At 38.5% G+C, this 19709-nt stretch overlaps 2 long non-coding RNA genes across 2 annotated transcripts in view; one reads left to right on the top strand and one right to left on the bottom strand.

Moving 5' to 3' along the window:
• LOC130434110 (uncharacterized) overlaps positions 1-14206 on the top strand; it is a 51911-nt gene extending 37705 nt beyond the window's left edge. The window contains exon 3 of the long non-coding RNA XR_008908644.1: positions 13674-14206. This is a non-coding gene — a long non-coding RNA (uncharacterized LOC130434110). The remainder of the gene's footprint in view (positions 1-13673) is intronic.
• Positions 11698-13272, bottom strand: LOC130434109 (uncharacterized). Its single transcript, XR_008908643.1, has 2 exons — positions 12971-13272; positions 11698-12422 (listed from the first exon to the last, which is right to left on the bottom strand). It is a non-coding gene; the product is annotated as an uncharacterized LOC130434109 (long non-coding RNA).
• Positions 14207-19709: the final 5503 nt, after the last annotated feature.

The raw sequence follows: 19709 nt of genomic DNA on the forward strand, positions 1-19709 counted from the left end.
TTTTGTGAGAAGTGCGTGCCCAATGCCTGACATGCATGAAGTACGCTGATATCGGTTGCCAGCGACAACCTTCAATATTTGTCATTATACAAAAATATTGTTAAGTTCCTGTACAATTGTGCATCTTCAGTAACATTAACAATAACTTTTTATTTCGAGGTTAAAGACAAGAATAATGAAACAACCATTTTTAAGGTGTTTTGGAGGCCAAAGTCATTATCTGATCTGCTCAATGTTGGTGTTTTGGTATGTTAGAAAGATTTGAATTAATTTAAACCAACTCGTTTCGCATTTATTTCATTAAACTTTCTCTGTGGATGTGGAATCTTGGCTGTCTTTCTCTCTTTCCTACACACACAGATTGTCACCATCAGAGTGTTCAGTCAGTAAACATTTAGAGAGCTTGAGTCTTTGGGATGGGTGGATGGGTTCTTTCTGCGCTGTTGTCTGTCTTAAAATAAAAGTGTTGGCCTAGTCTCAAAATGACACAAGTAAACACTAGAGAAATATTAAAGGAGCATTCAACACTAAAGGTGTGCAGTTGAAGTAGAATGGATGATGAGACGGATTGTCCAATGAACAGAGATAGAATAGAATAGGCTTCAGAAAGCAAATTGAAATACATTACAAGTATGATTACTGTACAAGAATTACAGTAAAAGTTTGCACCACATTGCAAATTTAACAGTTTCACTTTTTTGCAATTTCTCTTCCCTGTGAAGTGAACAATTCCTTTGCATTATGTATGATTTAGTTCCATTTGGGAGTGAAGTTTATGAATGTGGCCTGAACAACCAGATGCATTTACAGATGTCTGACTTGCATACTGCATGCATCTCAAACCACAAGTGGTTTGCCTGATAAGAATGTGTAGCTTGTGCACACACCATGTTAAACAAACACAAAACACAGTCGGCAAACATTAACCAAACAATATTAAATTTAACATAAATGTTTTGTTAAACATCAATGTACAAAGCTGAAGAAATACTAAACTAAAAAAGGGTGCTTCAAAAGTTTCTTCAATGGCATAGAAGAACCTTTAACATCCGAAGAATCTTTCTGTTTTACAAAAGGTTCTTTGTGACGAAAAAAGTTCTTCAGATTTTAAAAAAGTAAGAAAGAGATGGTTCTCTAATGCACTTTTCAATGGTTCTTTGTGGAACCAAAAATGGTTCTTCTATGGCATTGCTGAGAAGAAACTTTTAAGCATCTCTATTTTTAAGAGTGTAGCTAATTAAATCCTGTCATTCAAGACTTAAAGAAAAATTTGCTTTTACTGTTTACCATAAATGATTTAATCTTGCAAAAGGCTGAATTACTACAGTAATGTACAGTGAAATTATGTTTTGTCCTATTAAATAACATTTTCATTGTATATGGCAAGGTGTACATCATTACAGTGTATGAGCAAGAAATGTTTAAAGGCTAACTAGCTTTGTGAAGTGTATTAATGAGTTATGCAGAGAGTCTCCTGCTTTGGCTCCACACCCACTGCAGGACTGGACTGTAGTCAGAGTGTAAGGCTTTATGCCAATGTGCCAGCTCTATGGCAGGCACCATGCCAGCATCATGAATCACTCACTGTCATCCCGCTGGCCTGATGGACAGAGCGAAGGCATTTTTCTCTCATTCTGTCCATTTTCTTTTTCTTTCTGTGTGTGTGTGAATAAGAAGAGATGCTTTATGTCCTAGAGTGGAATGGTAGGGAGATACTGTGACTGTAGGCATTACCAAAGGGGCATTCAGTGATGGCACCCATCTCCTACTGCAGCAAGAAACGTGCCAGGACATGAGTGCATACACACTGTGTAGTCACACCCTACAGCCTGCAACATAATTGAAAATTGCACACACACATAGTGAGGTATAAGAGTAAATTGCATGTATTAAGTAAAGACACATAAACCTTAAATTTGATTGTATGATTAAATAGCAAGATTTAGGTCCTTACTGAAATTAACCACTAAATGTGTGTTTTTATTCGGTATCCAGTTAACAGGGCTTTTTTAAATAATCAATATAAACTATATAGATCTCTAAAACTTGGACACAGTTATATGTGTTGACAAACTAAGTGACTTAATTATATCTGGCATATCGATTTGCTTGTCGTAGTAGAATAATGACCATTGAGATTGTTTTCCTTTTTAACTTGCTGAAATGAAAACACATTATGCATATACTGAAGCCATCTTTATGCAGACTATCTCCCATAACAGTAATAACAGAAGCAGCTCTAACCGAAGAGTAGCACAAAATGTCACACAATAGTGAAGTTATTTCGTTGCTGGATGTGACAATGTTTGTAGAATGATACAGCGTTATGTGAAGGGTGGGTCAAATGGTTCAGGCCAGGGGCTTTGGGTTTACCCTGTCCTAAAGCACAGCCATCCATGAATTTGTGAAATGAAATGTAATATTCATATTTTCTTTTAAACATTATGGCATTTGTCTCATTCCTATCTATCAAATTAAATATTGCCATGGATCTACACCTGGGGTACCCCTTTGTGTAAAAAAGTGCCTTCGACATTTTGTCTTGATCCAAACTTCATTATCTTTCTGCAAACTCTCAAATCTGTTTGCATGAATCTAAAAATGATGTGAGGGTAATTTATCGCTCATTTCTGTCTGAATTTTATTGCCTTTGCTTTGTTGGATTGACTCTGTGGCTCTATATCCCTTGGCATGGTTTCTGCTATTTGAAACTTCAAGACCATAATTTGAACAACTGATGAATAGTGAACACATGGAGTTTTACTGTATTGTCTTGCTTCATTATAGATGCTCTTCAATTTTCTTGTGTTCTCAGAAGTGCTGACAGATGATGGGGTGAATCGAAATGTGTAATAAAGAAACCACGTTATGATCAAACATCCGTTGCGGTACAAACTCCTCACAGAAAGCAGTGTTAACCTGCCAGTGAGATGATGGGAAGGATTGTGGGAAGCCAACATGGGAGGTGAATTCAATTCAAGACTAAGAAAAACAAGTGTTTACAATGCAACAATAAAGGCATTAAATTAAGCATTACTTTACAAAAAATATTCTGCAAATTCTGTCAACATTTACTAAGCCTACTTTATTTCACTCATATGACCCATATGACATTTGTGGGGCACTTATGGAGAATTTTTATGATGGTTTTGTATTCTTTTCAAGGCTTGAAAGCCTTCAGAAAAATTCTCCGAAACCCTTCCTTTGTACTCCACAAAAAACATAAATAATGCGAGGAATTTGGATGAAGCTAGACTATCTGTGAACTATTCGTTATGGGCCTATATAAGATGTCTCTGCAGGTCAAAGCATTGTCCCCTTAAAGGACAAACATATGCTGTAAATGTACACTCAGACTATCATTTGCTTAATTCACCAGTGGAAGACCCTATACATTCTCTCAATACTAGCTTTGAAGCTTGTTTCAAGATAGGAACAAGGTCCGCGAGCCGCCAAGCTAATAATTAATAGCAGTGTTCTGGCCAACCTCTAAGTGTCTGAGCGTATTGTTCAAACTCAAAGCTCTGATTCAATAGTGGGTATATGCTCTTTCTCTTACAATTACAAAGGGGAAAAAACTGGAGAACATTTGCCAATTTGTGTGCTTTCAACAGTCATAATTGACCCTTGGCAAAACCCCACCCCCTTTCGTTCGCAAGCTTTTGGTATAAGCCATGCGCTCCTAGTGTAAATTTGTGCACTCCCTGGGGAAATAGTGAAGAATTTCTAGAAAAATGACACGCTGATTTCAGACAGAAAGGTCAGCAATATGCTTTTTAGAGATACATTCAGGACTTGAGATAACTGTAACAATAATTATACCTATATTTGCGTCCACACCAGCAGACGATAATCTTACGTTAATTCTAAACTTGCACGATGCAGTAGGCTACTAAGGTCACACAATTGGATGTATAGCTAACCTAAATGTGATATATAAAGTGTTTATATTTACTCAGAAATTTGTAGTAATGACAATTTGAGAGAGTAACTTCAGGCAGAGTTTTGATCGGCCGTGATCCTTCTTTGTGAAAACGAAAGTTAAATTTTAAATATTAGTTCAGTACAGAAAAGAATACCAGTCATCAGTGCCTTAATCTTTATTTGTGTTAAATACAACAAAGACAGTACAGCTGTTGCTTTACGACTTCATTGCTGAAAACGTCTTTCCTTTAAAATAGCACTGCAAATGCTAGTCTCAGAAGGGTGAAGGTGTGCTCATCACATCACATGGACCCAAAGCATATCTTGCCAGCTTGCTCATGCATGTAATATGTAAGTATTATATCAATAAGTATTATATTTAGCCTTAAAACACCACTTCCTGAATGCATCCGTATGTAATTTGTCTAGTGTCTGTGATAAAGTTGTGATGTTATCTCCGCTATTCTAGTTCATTTAGAATGATTTTTAAAAGTTATAACTTGGTTATCGTCTATCGTTATAGTGTGAACGTTCATTAAAGCTGAGCAATGTGACCCTAAAACTCAGAAATCTGAGTGTGTAAAAAAAATCAAAATATCGAGAAAATTGCCTTGAAGTTGTTAATCAGGGGCACTGTGACAGGCCATCCACTCACAAAAATAAAGTTTTTACATATTTAAGGTAGGAAATTTACAAAATATCTTCATGGAACATGATTTTAACTTAATAGCCTAATGATTTTTCGATAATTGTGACACATACGATGTATTTTCGTCTTTCACTTAAAATGTTCCCATGCTACTTAAGACTGGTTTCATAATCCAGGGTCACATATATGTGTCTGCCTACTATAGCAATAATTCAAAAGCAATTTTTTCAATTTAATCATCAAAGCTCTACTATGGCAGATTTGTTTGTCGAACAAAATGGCAGTCAGACACTGGGGCAGATAATATCGGCATCATGATTGGTCAGATCGCCTGTCAATCAAACTGCGAAGGGTCAATTGATTTGAATCATTCAATGAAATGCCCTTCAATTTCATCGGATAACCTCAGGAGCATAATTTTCTAAAATTACATTTCTGTCATGATGTACTCACCTTTATGTCATACCAAACCCATATGACTTACTTTCTTTCTGGTTGGGTGAATTCAGTGTGATTCCTTTTGTCTATTGTGACAAAAGCTTACTGTTTTATAATGCACCAAAGATTGTCTCCAAAAAGGTGTTTTCATGTTCGCTGATCGTTTTCAAATAGAATTATCTCAATAAGTATTATGTGTGAACGTGCCCTAAAAGTGAATATAAATTATGTATGAAGAGTAATGAAGAGGAGCAACGATTGATGTTACTCTGCACAAAATTGCAGATTTAATAATACACTCACAAATACACACAATGACCTTCACTTATACTGGATCGCCGATCTGCTCCATTCTCAGAAAGCAAATCTAAAGGATCTGAGTCACAAGCTGCTCAGAATCAAGTTCACTTCCCAGCAGATAGAGCTTAGAACAGAAATGCAGGTTTGCCAGTAATAATAATCAAACTCGTGGAACATTTATACTTGGCATTGACTGAAAGAAATAAGAGAGTTAGAAGTAATAAAAAGGGATGTTTTATGCAAATTGTGTCTTGTACAGCACACATCTACTCCATTTAGTGTATTGATTTGAATTTACCAAGCCATTTTTTGTAGGTCAGTGTAGGATAGTCATGCTACTCAATTTCCTTACTTAATTTGTCATAATGTAGACATTACTTAAACTTGAAATAGCCTACATTGTTTTATATTTCAGGAGCGTAGTTTCCACTGGGGACAAAGGGGACATGTCATTTCCACTTCCCCAAATCCCGTACATGTCCCTCCTCCACTTTCAAATTTGTTTAGGATTTTTAATCGCGCGCCGGCATTGCCACAGAGAAGTAGGACCGGGCAGTCTGCTTTTGTCAATGCGGCCGTTGCTTTCACAATATATAAATTGCTCACTGAACGGATGTTTTCAATCACCTGGACGGCAGCAAGTGAATTTCTCCATAGGAATTCACTATGAAAAACTCAAAGTACATATATACCCTTATAATGCACTAAGCGTTTCTTTCCCAAAATCCATTATAAGAAAACAGCTTAACATACCAAAACAACAACCACGGTAAACCAAATTAAGTAAATTTTGTTTATCACTGATATCTGAAACTGATGGTGTCATGGTTTCATCGATTTAAACAATCAAAAACGATGCAGAACATAGGTAATTTGAGTTTGTGATTGTGAATTGCCAATGGAGAAAATCACTTGCTGCCCTCCATCCACACTTCATGCAGCAAATCCATTATTTCATTTTGTATCACTATTGTCCCTAATTCAAATCCAAAACATTTTTGTCCATTTTTTGTCCCCCCCACTTCTCAAACTAAAGTTACAACCTTGACCAGTGTGATTATGCATCTATTTTATTTAACTTTTGAAAGCATTTGAACTTTGAAAACCAGTAATAACAAGGCAGGTTATTTGTTATGTGGATAAAATCATCAGGTTAGCTAAGCTGTCGCCACATGTGTTCTTTTTTATTATACCCCCCTTTACTTTTCTCTTTTTTCTCCTAACCTCCTCTCTGACTCTGCCGCAGTGTAACAGGGGGTCAAAGGTTATGAGCAAGAGAGTAGAAAGGTATTTTTCTGGTAACCGTAAACCATACAGCGAAGCTGTACTGAGACATCAACTGTCTGTTACAATAATGGACCCCAGGGAAAGAATGTAAACAATATGTGTGCATGTGTGTTTGAATCTGCGTCCATGATCAGTATGCATATACATATATACGTTTATTATACGTATATTATAAATGACTGTGTGTTTATTTCTTTGTAAGAATTGATGTCCCTTTCATTTCAAGGAATAAGTAGATGAATATTCATAAACTCCACCTGATGTGATCCCATGTGTCTATTGTTTTTGAAGGCGCATACTGTGTGAATACAGTATGTATGTAATATTTCAAGAAAATGTACTGTGTGTGTCCGTGTGTATATTAAAAGGGTGATGGGAGGACAAAAGAAGAATCTCATTTTTATGCCACCCACAAATTCCAGCCCCACACCCCCTCAAGGCACACAGACACATATGTTTCAGCTTATCTCTCCTGTAGGTCTCAGGTTCTGATCCTGAAGAATGAATATAGAATATAGATTAAAGGCCACAGACAGACACTCTGCTTTTATTCCAGATCATATTATTCTCTCAGGCTCTCAAAACAAAAAATCCTAACATTCTGTTATTCATCTGTGTAGTGTGAGAGTTAAATCGCCAAAAAAGTCTTAACTGGAAAAGTCAGTTCATGCATTTGTAAGATTAAATTAAATTAGTTTCTCTTGTGGATTTGTTTTCATACTATTTTCTTTTTTTGTATCTACGGTATATACTATATACAGTTGAAAGAAAAAGTATGTGAACCCTTTGGGCTTACTTGGATTTCTTCATAAATTGGTCATAGAATGTGTTCTGATCTTCATCTAAGTCACAACAATAGAGAAACACAGTCTGCTTAAACTAATACCGCACAAACATTATTCATAGTGCTGGGTGGAAAAGTATGTGAAACCCTAGGCTAATGACTTCTCCAAGATCTAATTGGAGCCAGTAGTCAGCCAACCTGGGGTCCAATCAATGTGATGAGATTGGATGTGTTGATTAAAGCTGGCCTGTCCAATAAAAAACACAGACCAGTTTTGAGTTTGCTGTTCTGAAGAAGCGTTGTCTGATGTGAACCATGCCTCGCACAAAAGAGCTCTCAGAAGACCTACGATCAAGAATTGTTGACTTACATAAAGCTGGAAAGGGCTACAAAAGTATATCTAAAAGCCTTGATGTCCATGTGTCCACGGTAAGACAGATTGTCTACAAATGGAGAAAGTTCAGCACTGTTGCTACACTCCCTAGGCGTGGTCGTCCTGTAAAGATGACTGCAAGAGCACAGCGCAGAATGCTCAATGAGGTGAAGAAGAATCCTAGAGTGTCAGCTAAACACTAACAGAAATCTCTGGCACATGCTGACATTTTTGTTGACAAATCTACAATAAGGAAAACATTAAACAAGAATGGACTTCATGGGAGGACACCACGGAGGAAGCCACTGCTGTCCAAAAAAAACATTGCAGCACGTTTAAAGATTGCAAAAGAGCACCTGGATGTTCCACAGCACTACTGGCAAAACATTCTGTGGACAGATGAAACCAAAATTGAGTTGTTTGGAAAGAACACACAACGCTTTGTGTGGAGAACAAAAGGCACAGCACACCAACATCAAAACCTCATCCCAACTGTGAAATATGGTGGAGGGGGCATCATGGTTTGGGGCTGCTTTGCTGCCTCAGGCCCTGGACGGATTACTGTCATCGATGGAAAAATGAATTCCAAAGTTTATCAAGACATTTTGCTGGAAAACTTAAGACCATCTGTCCGCCAACTGAAGCTTAACAGAGGATGGACGATGCAACAGGACAACGACCCAAAGCATAGAAGTAAATCAACAACAGAATGGCTTCAACAGAAGAAAATACGCCTTCTGGAGTGGCCCAGTCAGAGTCCTGACCTCAGCCCGATTGAGATGCTGTGGCATGACCTCAAGAGAGCGATTCACACCAGACATCCCAAGAATATTGCTGAACTGAAACAATTTTGTAAAGAGGAATGGTCCAAAATTTCTCCTGACCGTTGTGCAGGTCTGATCTGCAACTATAGGAAACGTTTGATTGAGGTCATTGCTTCCAAAGGAGGGTCAACCAGTTATTAAACCCAAATGTTCACATACTTTTTCCACCCTGCACTATGAATGTTTACATGTTGTGTTCAATAAAAACATGAAAACGTATAATGTTTGTGCGGTATTAGTTTAAGCAGACTGTGTTTCTCTATTGTTGTGACTTAGATGAAGATCAGAACACATTTTATGACCAATTTATGAAGAAATCCAAGTAAGCCCAAAGGGTTCACATACTTTTTCATTCAACTGTATATATATAAGATTTTTGTACAATTTTAGTGATAGATTTTTTCTAGCTTTAATACTTGTTGTCAGGGATGCTGTCGTCATTAAGGCTAGAAGTTTGCGGACACCTTGCTTTGTTACTAAATAATAATATTAATAACTTTATTTTATATATCGCCTTTAAAAGTAGCATCTCAAAGCGCTTTAAGCAAAAGTAGAGGCACAAAAATTCAACATATACTAGAAATCAATAACCACAAGATAAAAACAATCAAATAAAAACAAAAAGAGATACAAGCAATTTCTCTAAACAAATTATACAAAGCAAATATAAATAAAAACAAGGCACTCACATATCTCACATAAAAGCTTAATAAAGTCCTTGTTTTCAAAACCTCATCCTCAGGATCGGCAAAGAATCTTAAAACAACAACAGCAAATAATTCTGAATAGTTATAGTGTTAGGATAAAACAATACAAACTTCAAGGGAATGTTGAGTAAGCATGCTTGTTCTGGATCCCTCTGGCTGTAGTGTTTCATGACTCTCTGACATGTTACAATGGAAAAATGCAGTCAGGAAGGTGCCACTGTTTACAATGCTAAGCTCAGAGAATGCAGACATGCGGGATGGGACTCGGCTCACGTGTGGGCGCGGCTCTTTCCAAATCTAGACAGAGATTGAAGAACTGTATAGAGGAAAGATGATGTTTTGGAAGAAAGGAATAATATGCTGTACTGAAAAGACAACAGGGCTTGAAGGATTTGTATAGTTTTAATGGGGTTTTAAGAGAATGAAAGGCTTTTGAAGGCCTGGTTTTACATTTGCTTGTATAGAGCTCTTTATTTTAGAGCTTTTCTTTTAAGGAACTGTTTGCACTCATGTCAGGTTTTCTTTATTCCTTTCTTCTCTTGTTTTGGGTAGGTACCTGAGTGGATGCTGACAAATATTAGCACAGCAATCAGCTGGAATGTACAGAAGTCAATTGTTCAAATCTGAACATTTTCTCATACTTTTTTCCATATTTTCCACATTAGAGCTTCCAATGGTCCCACGGGCTCCAGTCTGGCTGTATGATACGATGCTGTGTAGGCCTACATGAGTGTATTTGCAAAGAGTATGTGAGGATGAACTTCACAGAGACAACATATCAAAAGTGATGTTAGCTATTTGGGAAAAACAACCAGATGAATAACCTGCCAAATGACTTAACATAATGATTAACATTTATTGGGTTTGCTGTAATGTTTTTGGAGAGCAGAGTCACCTGAAATGCAGTGAACAAACAAACAACGCTGAACTTCGGGAACGAAGGAGCACATGGGTGTGCTCTTTCTCCCACTCTTGCTGGATTGACAAAGAACCATTCAGTCAAAGGTTCTTTAAGCAACCATCTCTTTCTTACCTTTTTATAATCTGAAGAACCTTTTTTTGCCAAAAAGAACCATTTGTGAGACAGAAAGTTCTTCAGACGTAAAAGGTTCTTTATAGAACCGTTCAGACAAAAAAGGTTTGTCTGTGGCATCGTGAAGCACCTTTATTTTTAAGAGTGCTGTATCGAGCACAGAAATACTATGTCAAACGTCCAACTTGTTTTTTGACAAGTTGCCCATGTCAAGCATGAGGAGCCAGCACGTTTAACATTATAAAGAAGTCAGAATGCATTAAACAACGTTGCACAACCCCTTTAATATAATTATGCGCTGTTAGGTAAGGAAAAACTATACTTTGACTTCAAATGAAAAGAATGAAAAAATGAAAAGTTAAAATAAATCTGAGCAATACTGCCGCACTGGTTCACATATGGATACCAGATCTGGGAAACCCACTGACCTCAGGAGAAAGACAGAGAAACATGCAGTTTGAGAAGTGAATAGATAGCTTCATTGTGCTCCAATAGTTGCATTATTAAATCAATCGCCTCACTCAAGGATCTCAGCATATCCATATTGACTGCACTGGGATGTCAATAAGTAACCCTATTGTGTTCATAATCCATTGGACTGACACTGAACCCAGCAAGTGACTCTTAAATGATCCACAGCACTGTGTGAATGTAGAGAGAGAGAGAGAGAGAGAGAGAGAGAGAGAGAGAGTAGAGCTTCATTTTCCAACTTTTGCCAGCACTGTGAACCCCGGAGCCAAATAACCTGGCACACAAACCAGAAACACTGAGAACCTTTTACTGCAACCATAAACTCCAGAGCGCTTTTTATTTTGCTCTCCACTGTCATTGGCATTTTTTTCTGAGTCACATTTTTCCTGCACGTGCATCGCGTAGCTCGAAAGCTTTTTTCCATTCTTTTCTTCTCTCATTTTTTTCAAGTTAAGGCTTTTTAGTGCCCTTACATGAATGTGGAGCAGATGTGTTGGGGAGGGAGAGAGAAAGAGAGACATGGAGAAACTGCCTGCGGGTCGCCCAGCCCTGGGGCGGTGGGGATCTGTAAGCAAAAACAGTGCAGTTGCTAGGATACAGTCAAAATATAAACAAAGGCACAGCCCTGTGAGGCGAACAAGGGCTGTTTCAGTTGAAGACGCGGTCAAGTTTGGAAAACAGCATTGTGAGAGGTGATGAGAGGAGAACGAGGGAGGGAGAGGGACGTTCTCTGTTTTTGTGGGGAGGAACATGTGTTTTTTGCAGAGCAATGTTCTCAGCCTGTGACTGCTTGCAGGTGTTTGCTGAGGAAATGCTTCTACAGCTGGCGTTTGTTATCCAAGAGCGTTTTCTTAAATGCTAAATGCATCTTATGAGATACCCAGCTGTCAATCACAGTACACACAAAAATGTTATCATAATTTATTCACCTTCATGTAGTTTAAAACGGTATATTTATCTTTCCTTTGCAAGACAAAGTATATATTTTGAGAAATGTCTCAGTTCTGTCTCTATGAAATGGAAGTCAGTAAGGGGGCAATGTATTTTGGTCACCAATATTTTTGTGTTCCAGAGATGAAAGAGATACAAGTTTTCATTTTTTGAAAACTTTTTTGTAAGCATATATATTATTGTTATATGCTTGTAATTATATTATTCGTTCAATCCCCATGTTTTTAGAAAATTGTAATAACATGGTATACCAATACAATTATAAAGTACATACCACATGACTGAGTTAATCAAACACTACAATATGTTTCAAGGTACCATTAATCTCTGATACATCACATCATCATGTGTTCTACAGTAAGTATATTCTCCTCCACATTTATTGCATGAACACACACAAAGAGATAAAAATGCATACTTCCCCGTGTTATCTTAATGTGAGGTTTAGTCCATATATCAGGAACTCAGTCTGAGATTGATCAGGCATGTGTGTGAATGACACTAAACAGATGGACTCTAGTCCATTCCAAGATCACACAATGCAAGTGTGTGGGATGGGTGTGCTTGAGAATGAAGTCTGAAGATTTATGTGGGATTTTCTTTGATTTGAGTCCGTGTCAGACCTCCGTTCTTAAAGGTTTCACACAACATATCGGAGTTGTCCAAGAGGGTTAGAGTGCCCTGATAGGAAAACAAAAAAGAGAAGAGATAGAAGATTTATTACATCTAATGTTATACTTGATTCAAAATGTCAGTTTAATACAAATGTGAACTTTATATTACTGCTGACATTCTGAAACCTTTTATATCCATATTTCGTGATTTTTTTTAATGCATTTTACCAATAAAAAGTATAACAAAGCACTTGACAACTTTGACAAGTATTTACAGCAATCATTTAAAATGCACACTTTTTTGATAAATGTGTGTGTCATGGCATCATTGTAACATAAAGATTTTTACTTTAGCCTAACCTTCACAAAAAACATACAAATCTGATTTTACCAATATAGTAAAACTGGATCAATCACAAACACAAGCTCATTAACACATTCCTTGATGTAACAGGGAAGATTACTTAAAATAAATACACATTCAATAGGCATGAATATTTTTTTATTATCTGTTTATAACATTACTTGTATTTGCCTTCAAAGAAATGTTCTCAAGGTCTTTGAAGGCATCTGTTTGAGTAAAACAGTTTCACTTAGATTTTCTTTTTCACTTACCACAGAATGTTTTTTGTTGAAGGCTATCTCTGTGACTTTCAGGAAAACTCTAAAGTTCCTGTTCTCCCACTATCGCCTTTTTTGTATTCCACTGATGAGTTGTTAGTGTAGCCGGCTGTTCTATGTGTGTCTAGGACAGGGAGAAGATGTGGAGGTTTACTTAAGATAGCGGGTCCAGAATCCAGCGATAAGAGCAGAATATATGACTTGAGCTGTGTTTGGTCAGCCTGCTTATGTGTTCAGATCACGGAGAAAGAGATTAATTTGTTAAACTGTGATTTCCACTGAGAAAGTGCCAGATGTCTTTAAACAAAACTGAACTGTGTGTGTGTTTCAGATTAGTCTTATCTAATGCATAGTTGCATAGTTGAACAATAACTTTTAGTGCCTCAGCGATACATGATAGATGATGATCGATTGTATTCCTTTACTGAATTTCATAATTTATATAATTTTAACTATATCTCGATTAGTAAATCTTCAAAAAAAAATATGTAAACATGCACGTGGCAAACTTGCTGCAATGATGCTGCTATGGCTGCTGTGGGGGCTACATTAGATCCTATGTACATGGTAAATCCTCTGGTGATGTAAAAAATGTGCCTACATTTTATTAGAGACTGAATGTTAGTTATTGTTTTGCTTGTTTCCATCTTCAAGGAAGATTTTGAATCTCTGATTTTAAATGCCTTTTTTATTTCAGGGGATGAGTACATTCGAATGTGCCAGGAACTAAACAAATAACCCTCGTCTGCAGCCCACAGAAACTAACCAGGTTTGTTTAGAGTCCTGCTCTGGGTCGAGGCTTTGAACCTGATCCTACAGACACACACACACACACACACAGTCATTACTGTTCTATGAAGTTGCTTTGGTAAATTCCAGGGTAGCTAATAAATAATCTATTTAGACTGTTTCACAAGAACTTCAATGAAAGGGACTTCCTCTGAGGCTGACCCTTACCTTAATACTCTCTCTCTCTCTCTCTCTCTCTCTCTCTCTATTTCTCTTTGTCATACACACATATGTTTTTTCACATCACAGTTACAATTATTGTTACAGTTTAAAGTCTAGTTTCAATCGTAACAAAAACTGACATACTGTCTGTAATACGGTTCAATAAACGGAAGGAGGCGGGAACCGGCGAACATTTAAATAAAGTTTAATCAAAAACAAACAAACAATACTAGTAAAATGCCGGCAGCCACCTCATGGTCGACTGCCAGCACCAAGAACATAAACACAAACTTAAACATGTCCGGGCCCGGTCCTCTATCATCAGCAGTCCCTTCGCTCGTCCTCTTATGCTCCCGATTTCCTCCGTGAGATATGCGGGACCGGTGTCCGCACAGCTGATTCCAACTATCATTCACGCTACCGGCCCCACCTCACGGCTGTCGTCCCGTCTTCCTCACCACACTGTCTTAAGTGACTGAACTTCTAAGCACTTAAATGCAACATAAGTGATTAATATCTGTACGCTTTATTTAATACAGTACCGCAGCACATGGTGGATTATGTTGCCCTCTTCATACACACCCTATCACAAATAATAAGCAAAACAAGGGTGTGTATCGTGTGTAGATTTACAAATGTAAATTCTTCATTATAATGTGACTTTAATGCTGTCACAGCGATCCAGAAGGAGTGGCTGCCCAGTACTTGTACATGACATTTCCATTTATTCATTTAGCAGGCACTCTTATCCGAAGTAATTGAGATATGAGAGAGCATTTAACATTTTTGCAAGGGTAATAACAATAAGTAGAGTCTGCAAAACCATGTTTATAAGGAAGACCAAAGTTGAAGTTAGGGAAACATACATAGAAGATAGCATAAAAGCAGAAGATAGAATATTTGTTATTGTTAAAATTCCGTTGCTGTGCATGAGAAACCATTGGCGTGAACACGCAGATGTGATTTGCACAGGATAATTGTGTTTACGATACACTATTCAGGCAGTTTGAGAAAGTAACTTAATGTTCATTTTTTATATAATATAAAATATAACATCCAACAAGCCACAGTGTCTTTCTGCGTGCCTTCAAGGACACAGAGTTCTCCCTATTAAGTTATTGTACAGCTTTGGTTCAAAAGGTCTGCAGGTTGTTTATTTGTAATACTTTTACACTGTTTTTCGGTCAGTTTGAGCATAAAAGCCCGGGACTGTACTTTTATTCATGTGCTGTGTTTTATATGGTTAAAAATAAATAATTTGATAAGTATAAATTATAATAATTCATAAATTCATAATAATTATGAAAACAATTATATTTTTACAAATGCAATGAATTAAAGTGTCTTGGTCTCCATCAATCGGAGATCACCAAAGATAATATTAAAGAGGTGTGTGAGCTCGCAAGTACGATGTCAGCCACTGTAATATTCTCTGGCCCCCTCAATGCTTATCGTTGTGATGAGATTTATAGCAGATTATCATCACTAAATGGCTGGTTGTCTGAGTCCAGGGACAGGCTCCAAGATGGAGCCCTGGGCAGGCTGGCTCGAAGACCACTGGAGGATCGGACCGGCTTGGACTGGCTGGGACCGGCTGAAGGGCCCCTGGAAGGCCTGACGGGACCGGCTGGAGGGCCTCTGGAAGGCCGGACGGGACCGGCTGGAGGGTCTCTGTAAGGCAAGATGGGACAGGCTGGAGGGCCTGAGGAAGACCGGACGGGACCGGCTGGAGGGCCTCTGGAAGGCCGGACGGGACCGGCTGGAGGGCCTCTGGAAGGCCGGACGGGACTGGCTGGAGGGTCTCTGTAAGGCCAGATGGGACAGGCTGGAGGGCCTCTGGAAGGCCGGACGTGACCTGCTCGAGGGAACCTGGAAGGCCGGACGGGAACGGCTGGAGGGCCTTAGGAAGGCCAGACGGGACCGGCTGGAGGGCCTCTGGAAGGCCGGACGGGACCGGCTCGGAGACCACCAGGAGGATGGAGGGTACCGGTTCTGCGGGTAGGTCCCTTTTAACCCGTCGCCGTTTTCTCTGGCGATGAGGAGTTTCTTTAATTTGTGGAGTGGATATGGAGTGAGTTGGAGCTGACCCACCATTCTCCACCGGGTCTGGATGACGACCGCTCCAGCCCTCCTCGGTATGCCCAAAACACAGAAATCAGAGCCTCCCACATGGAGGACCTGATTGATAAAGTCCTCCAGTGAAGACTCCTCTGCGAAGGGGACCACAAGGAGGGCGAGCAGATCATCATCCAGACCAGTCCAATAAAGATGTTTAAAATAAGGATCGCTCCAACTCACCCGATAACTCCACTCCAGAAACTCCTCAGTATAGCTCTCCAGAGATCGACCATCCTGCCTCAGGACCTTGAGGACGGCCTCTGGAGAGAAGCCATAGCTGTCCATATTTTTGAGGGGTTGAGTATCCTGTGACAAACGGCACACGGATGAAACTCTACGGATGAGACACTAACTCCATGGGCGTTAGTCAACATGTGTCAGGACCCACTCACCTTCGTAATCATACTTTAGATTTAATACTGTCTTACAGTATAAATGTGGACAACGTTAAAATTAGTGGTGGGCATAGATTAATTTTTTTTATCTAGATTAATCTAGATTAATTCCAAGATTAATCTAGATTAATCTAGATTAAAATGGCTCATTTGAATTCTGCCGAAGGCATTCAGAATATGTGTGCTACCCAAATAATGACTAAAAGTAAATCTTTGAGAACGGGTTTCTCAAGCCAGGTGGCGCATTAGACCAGGGGCTCATCTCCTGTTTCCAAAATGCATCACAAACTGCTTGAGAAAGCTGTTCTACTATGATAATTGGTGATGAAAATTAAATTATGTTCAATAAGATGAACTTGTGTTTACTTCCGCTTTAGCTAAGGGATGATTTCCGTTTAGGTGGTACTTGAGACTGGAAGAGCTCCTACAGTACATTTACATTTAGTCATTTAGCAGACGCTTTTATCCAAAGCGACTTACAAAGAGTGAGGGAGCAACAAGCGATATGTTATACAGGAGCCATAATACATTAGATCTCAATACAAAGTTACTGGTTTCAACTAAAGCTAGACCAGTACCTGTTGAGAGAAAGTGTTTTTTTTAAACCAATTCCGCATTGCACAAGGTGCAAACAACCTTAGTCTTGTCGATGTTTCTATTGGGAAGCTTCTTAAAAATTAATATTCCCTGAAGCAAACCCGGCGGCTTCATAGCTGCATCCATGTTAGCACGTCACGTTTGATGCGGTAATTTCACAGTAACGTTATGTTGTGTTCAGACCAAACGCGAATGGCGTGTCAAGCGCGAGTGATTTATATGGTAATGCAAAGAGCCAATAGACCTACTTGCTGCGCGAATCGCGCGAATGAAGCCCTGGTCATGAGATGATGATGCGGCTTCTGCTTCCGCGAATGACGCGAATCACGCGAGTTGAAAAATCTCGTTCTCGCCCCATACAGTGCAGTTAAGCTGGTATACATCCGCGCTAAAATATCAAGGTGAAAGTCATCATAGCTTGCGTAGTATAGACCCAGCTGCCAACCCAACTCTGAGAATAGATTAACGGCGACATTTTTTTTAACGCGCGATAATAGTCTCACTGCGTTAACGGCGTTAACGGCCCACCACTAGTTAAAATCCTTCAGCAGAGTGCTGACATTTCAATCATTATCTGATATTACGTTTGCTTCACTGGCCTACGGCTGCAATCAAACTCCATGTTACAAATATGGCAGAACAATTACTTCAACTACCAATGATGCGTCTCTCGATAATTAGCTTGAATTGTCTCAAATCTCTAGCATGAAAAATAATAGTGGAGATCTTGACATTACTATTGAAAATGTAACTCCACCTTCTCGGAAACACTAGACACAGTTGCTCCTCTACATTTAACGAAGTCCAGTCCAACACTATGGTATAATTAACACACTCAGGCTCTGAAGAAAGCGACCCAGAAAATAGAGCTTAACTTTAAGAAAACTAATTTGGAGGTATTTTGTACAGCGTGGAAGGATAGTAATCGAAAATACAGGAAAGCCATAAAAACGTCTAGATCCGCCTACTTTTCATCACTAATAGAAGAAAATCAGCAGATCCCTAGGTTTTTATTTAACACAGTGACTAAATTAACAAAAAAACATGTAGTCAGCAACTTCAGATTCTGATTATCAGCATAACAGTGATGAATTTATGAACTACTTCACAAGAAAAATCCAAGATATTAGAGAAAAAATTATAACAATGCAACCAGAGGTGAAACCCACTGACCAAACTAACTATAGCGCCCCTAAGGAGAAATTGCAATTATTTTCTAACGTAGATCACGATGAACTTTCTAAAATCATTAGATCATCTAAATCAACAACATGCATGCTAGACCCTATACTGACAATACTACTTAATGAGATGTTCCCAGTAACTATAGATCCTCTTCTTAGTATTATTAACTCATCTCTGACATTAGGACATGTGCCTAAAGCATATAAGGTGGCTGTTATAAGGCCCCTTGTCAAAAAACACCAACTCGACCCTAGAGAACTAGGGAATTACAGGCCTATATCGAATTTACCTTTCACATCTAAAGTTCTGGAAAAAGTAGTTTCAACTCAATTATGCTACTTCCTCCAAAGGAATGACATTAATGAAGAATTCCTGTCTGGATTTAGAGCATGACACGTTGCAGAGACTGCTTTGATAAGAGTTACAAATGATCTGCTTTTTACATCTGACCGAGGTTGTATTTTGTTATTGGTGCTGCTAGACCTTAGTGCTGCATTTGACACCATAGACTCGAAAATTGAGTCGACATAAACGGAATAGCATTGAAATGGTTAAAGTCTTATTTATCCGACCGTTTTCAATTTGTAGCAATAAACAATGAGGTGTCACGCAAATTGCAAGTCTGTAAAATCGCAGTATGGTGTACCGCAGGGATTTTCCATTTTAAGAATATATCTAAACTACATCATATGCTGTGACTGTCAGATGCAGATAATTTAATTCATGCATTCATGAAATCAAGACTATATTACTGCAATGCACTGTTAGGTGGTTGCCCTGCAGGCTTATTGCAAAAACGTCAAATGGTCCAAAACGCGGCAGGTCAAGTTCTTACACGTACAAAAAAGTATGAGCATATTAGCCCGGTTCTGTTAACCTTGCACTGGTCACCTATAAAGCACCGGATTAACTTTAAGATCTTGCTTATTACCTATAAATCCCTACATGGTTTAGCTCTGCAGTATTTGAGCGAACTTCTATTGTATTACAGTCCTTCACGTGCATTACGCTCTCAGGCATCCTGTCAGTTGGTAATACCTAGAATTTCAAAATCAAGTGCAGGTGGTAGATCATTTTCCTATCTAGCGCTTAAACTTTAAACTTTGGTATAGTCTTCCCTGCACTGCCCAGGAGGCAGACACACTCTGTTAGTTTAAATCTAGACTAAAGACGCATCTTTATAATCTTGCATACACTACACTTCCATAATATAAATTCTGCATCAAAGAGTGCAGAACAGTACTCTACTCTCAGCCAGTCTTGCCTCATTGTTTCAAGGTTACCACAGGATGCAGTTCATGCCCAGACCTGATGGTAGTGTGGAGAATGGGAAGCGGTGACCTGACAAGAGCTGAGATGATAGAGCGGGATAAAGGACGCGCCGATCTGACACGACTTCACTTCAAAATTTCAAATGCTATTAGATTATTAATGATAATCTTAAATCTATAAATTACCTTATTAGTAAATTTATTTTATTTTTTATT

The sequence above is a fragment of the Triplophysa dalaica genome, chromosome 13 (genome assembly GCF_015846415.1).
Source record: "Triplophysa dalaica isolate WHDGS20190420 chromosome 13, ASM1584641v1, whole genome shotgun sequence".
In the NCBI taxonomy this organism is placed as follows: domain Eukaryota; kingdom Metazoa; phylum Chordata; class Actinopteri; order Cypriniformes; family Nemacheilidae; genus Triplophysa; species Triplophysa dalaica.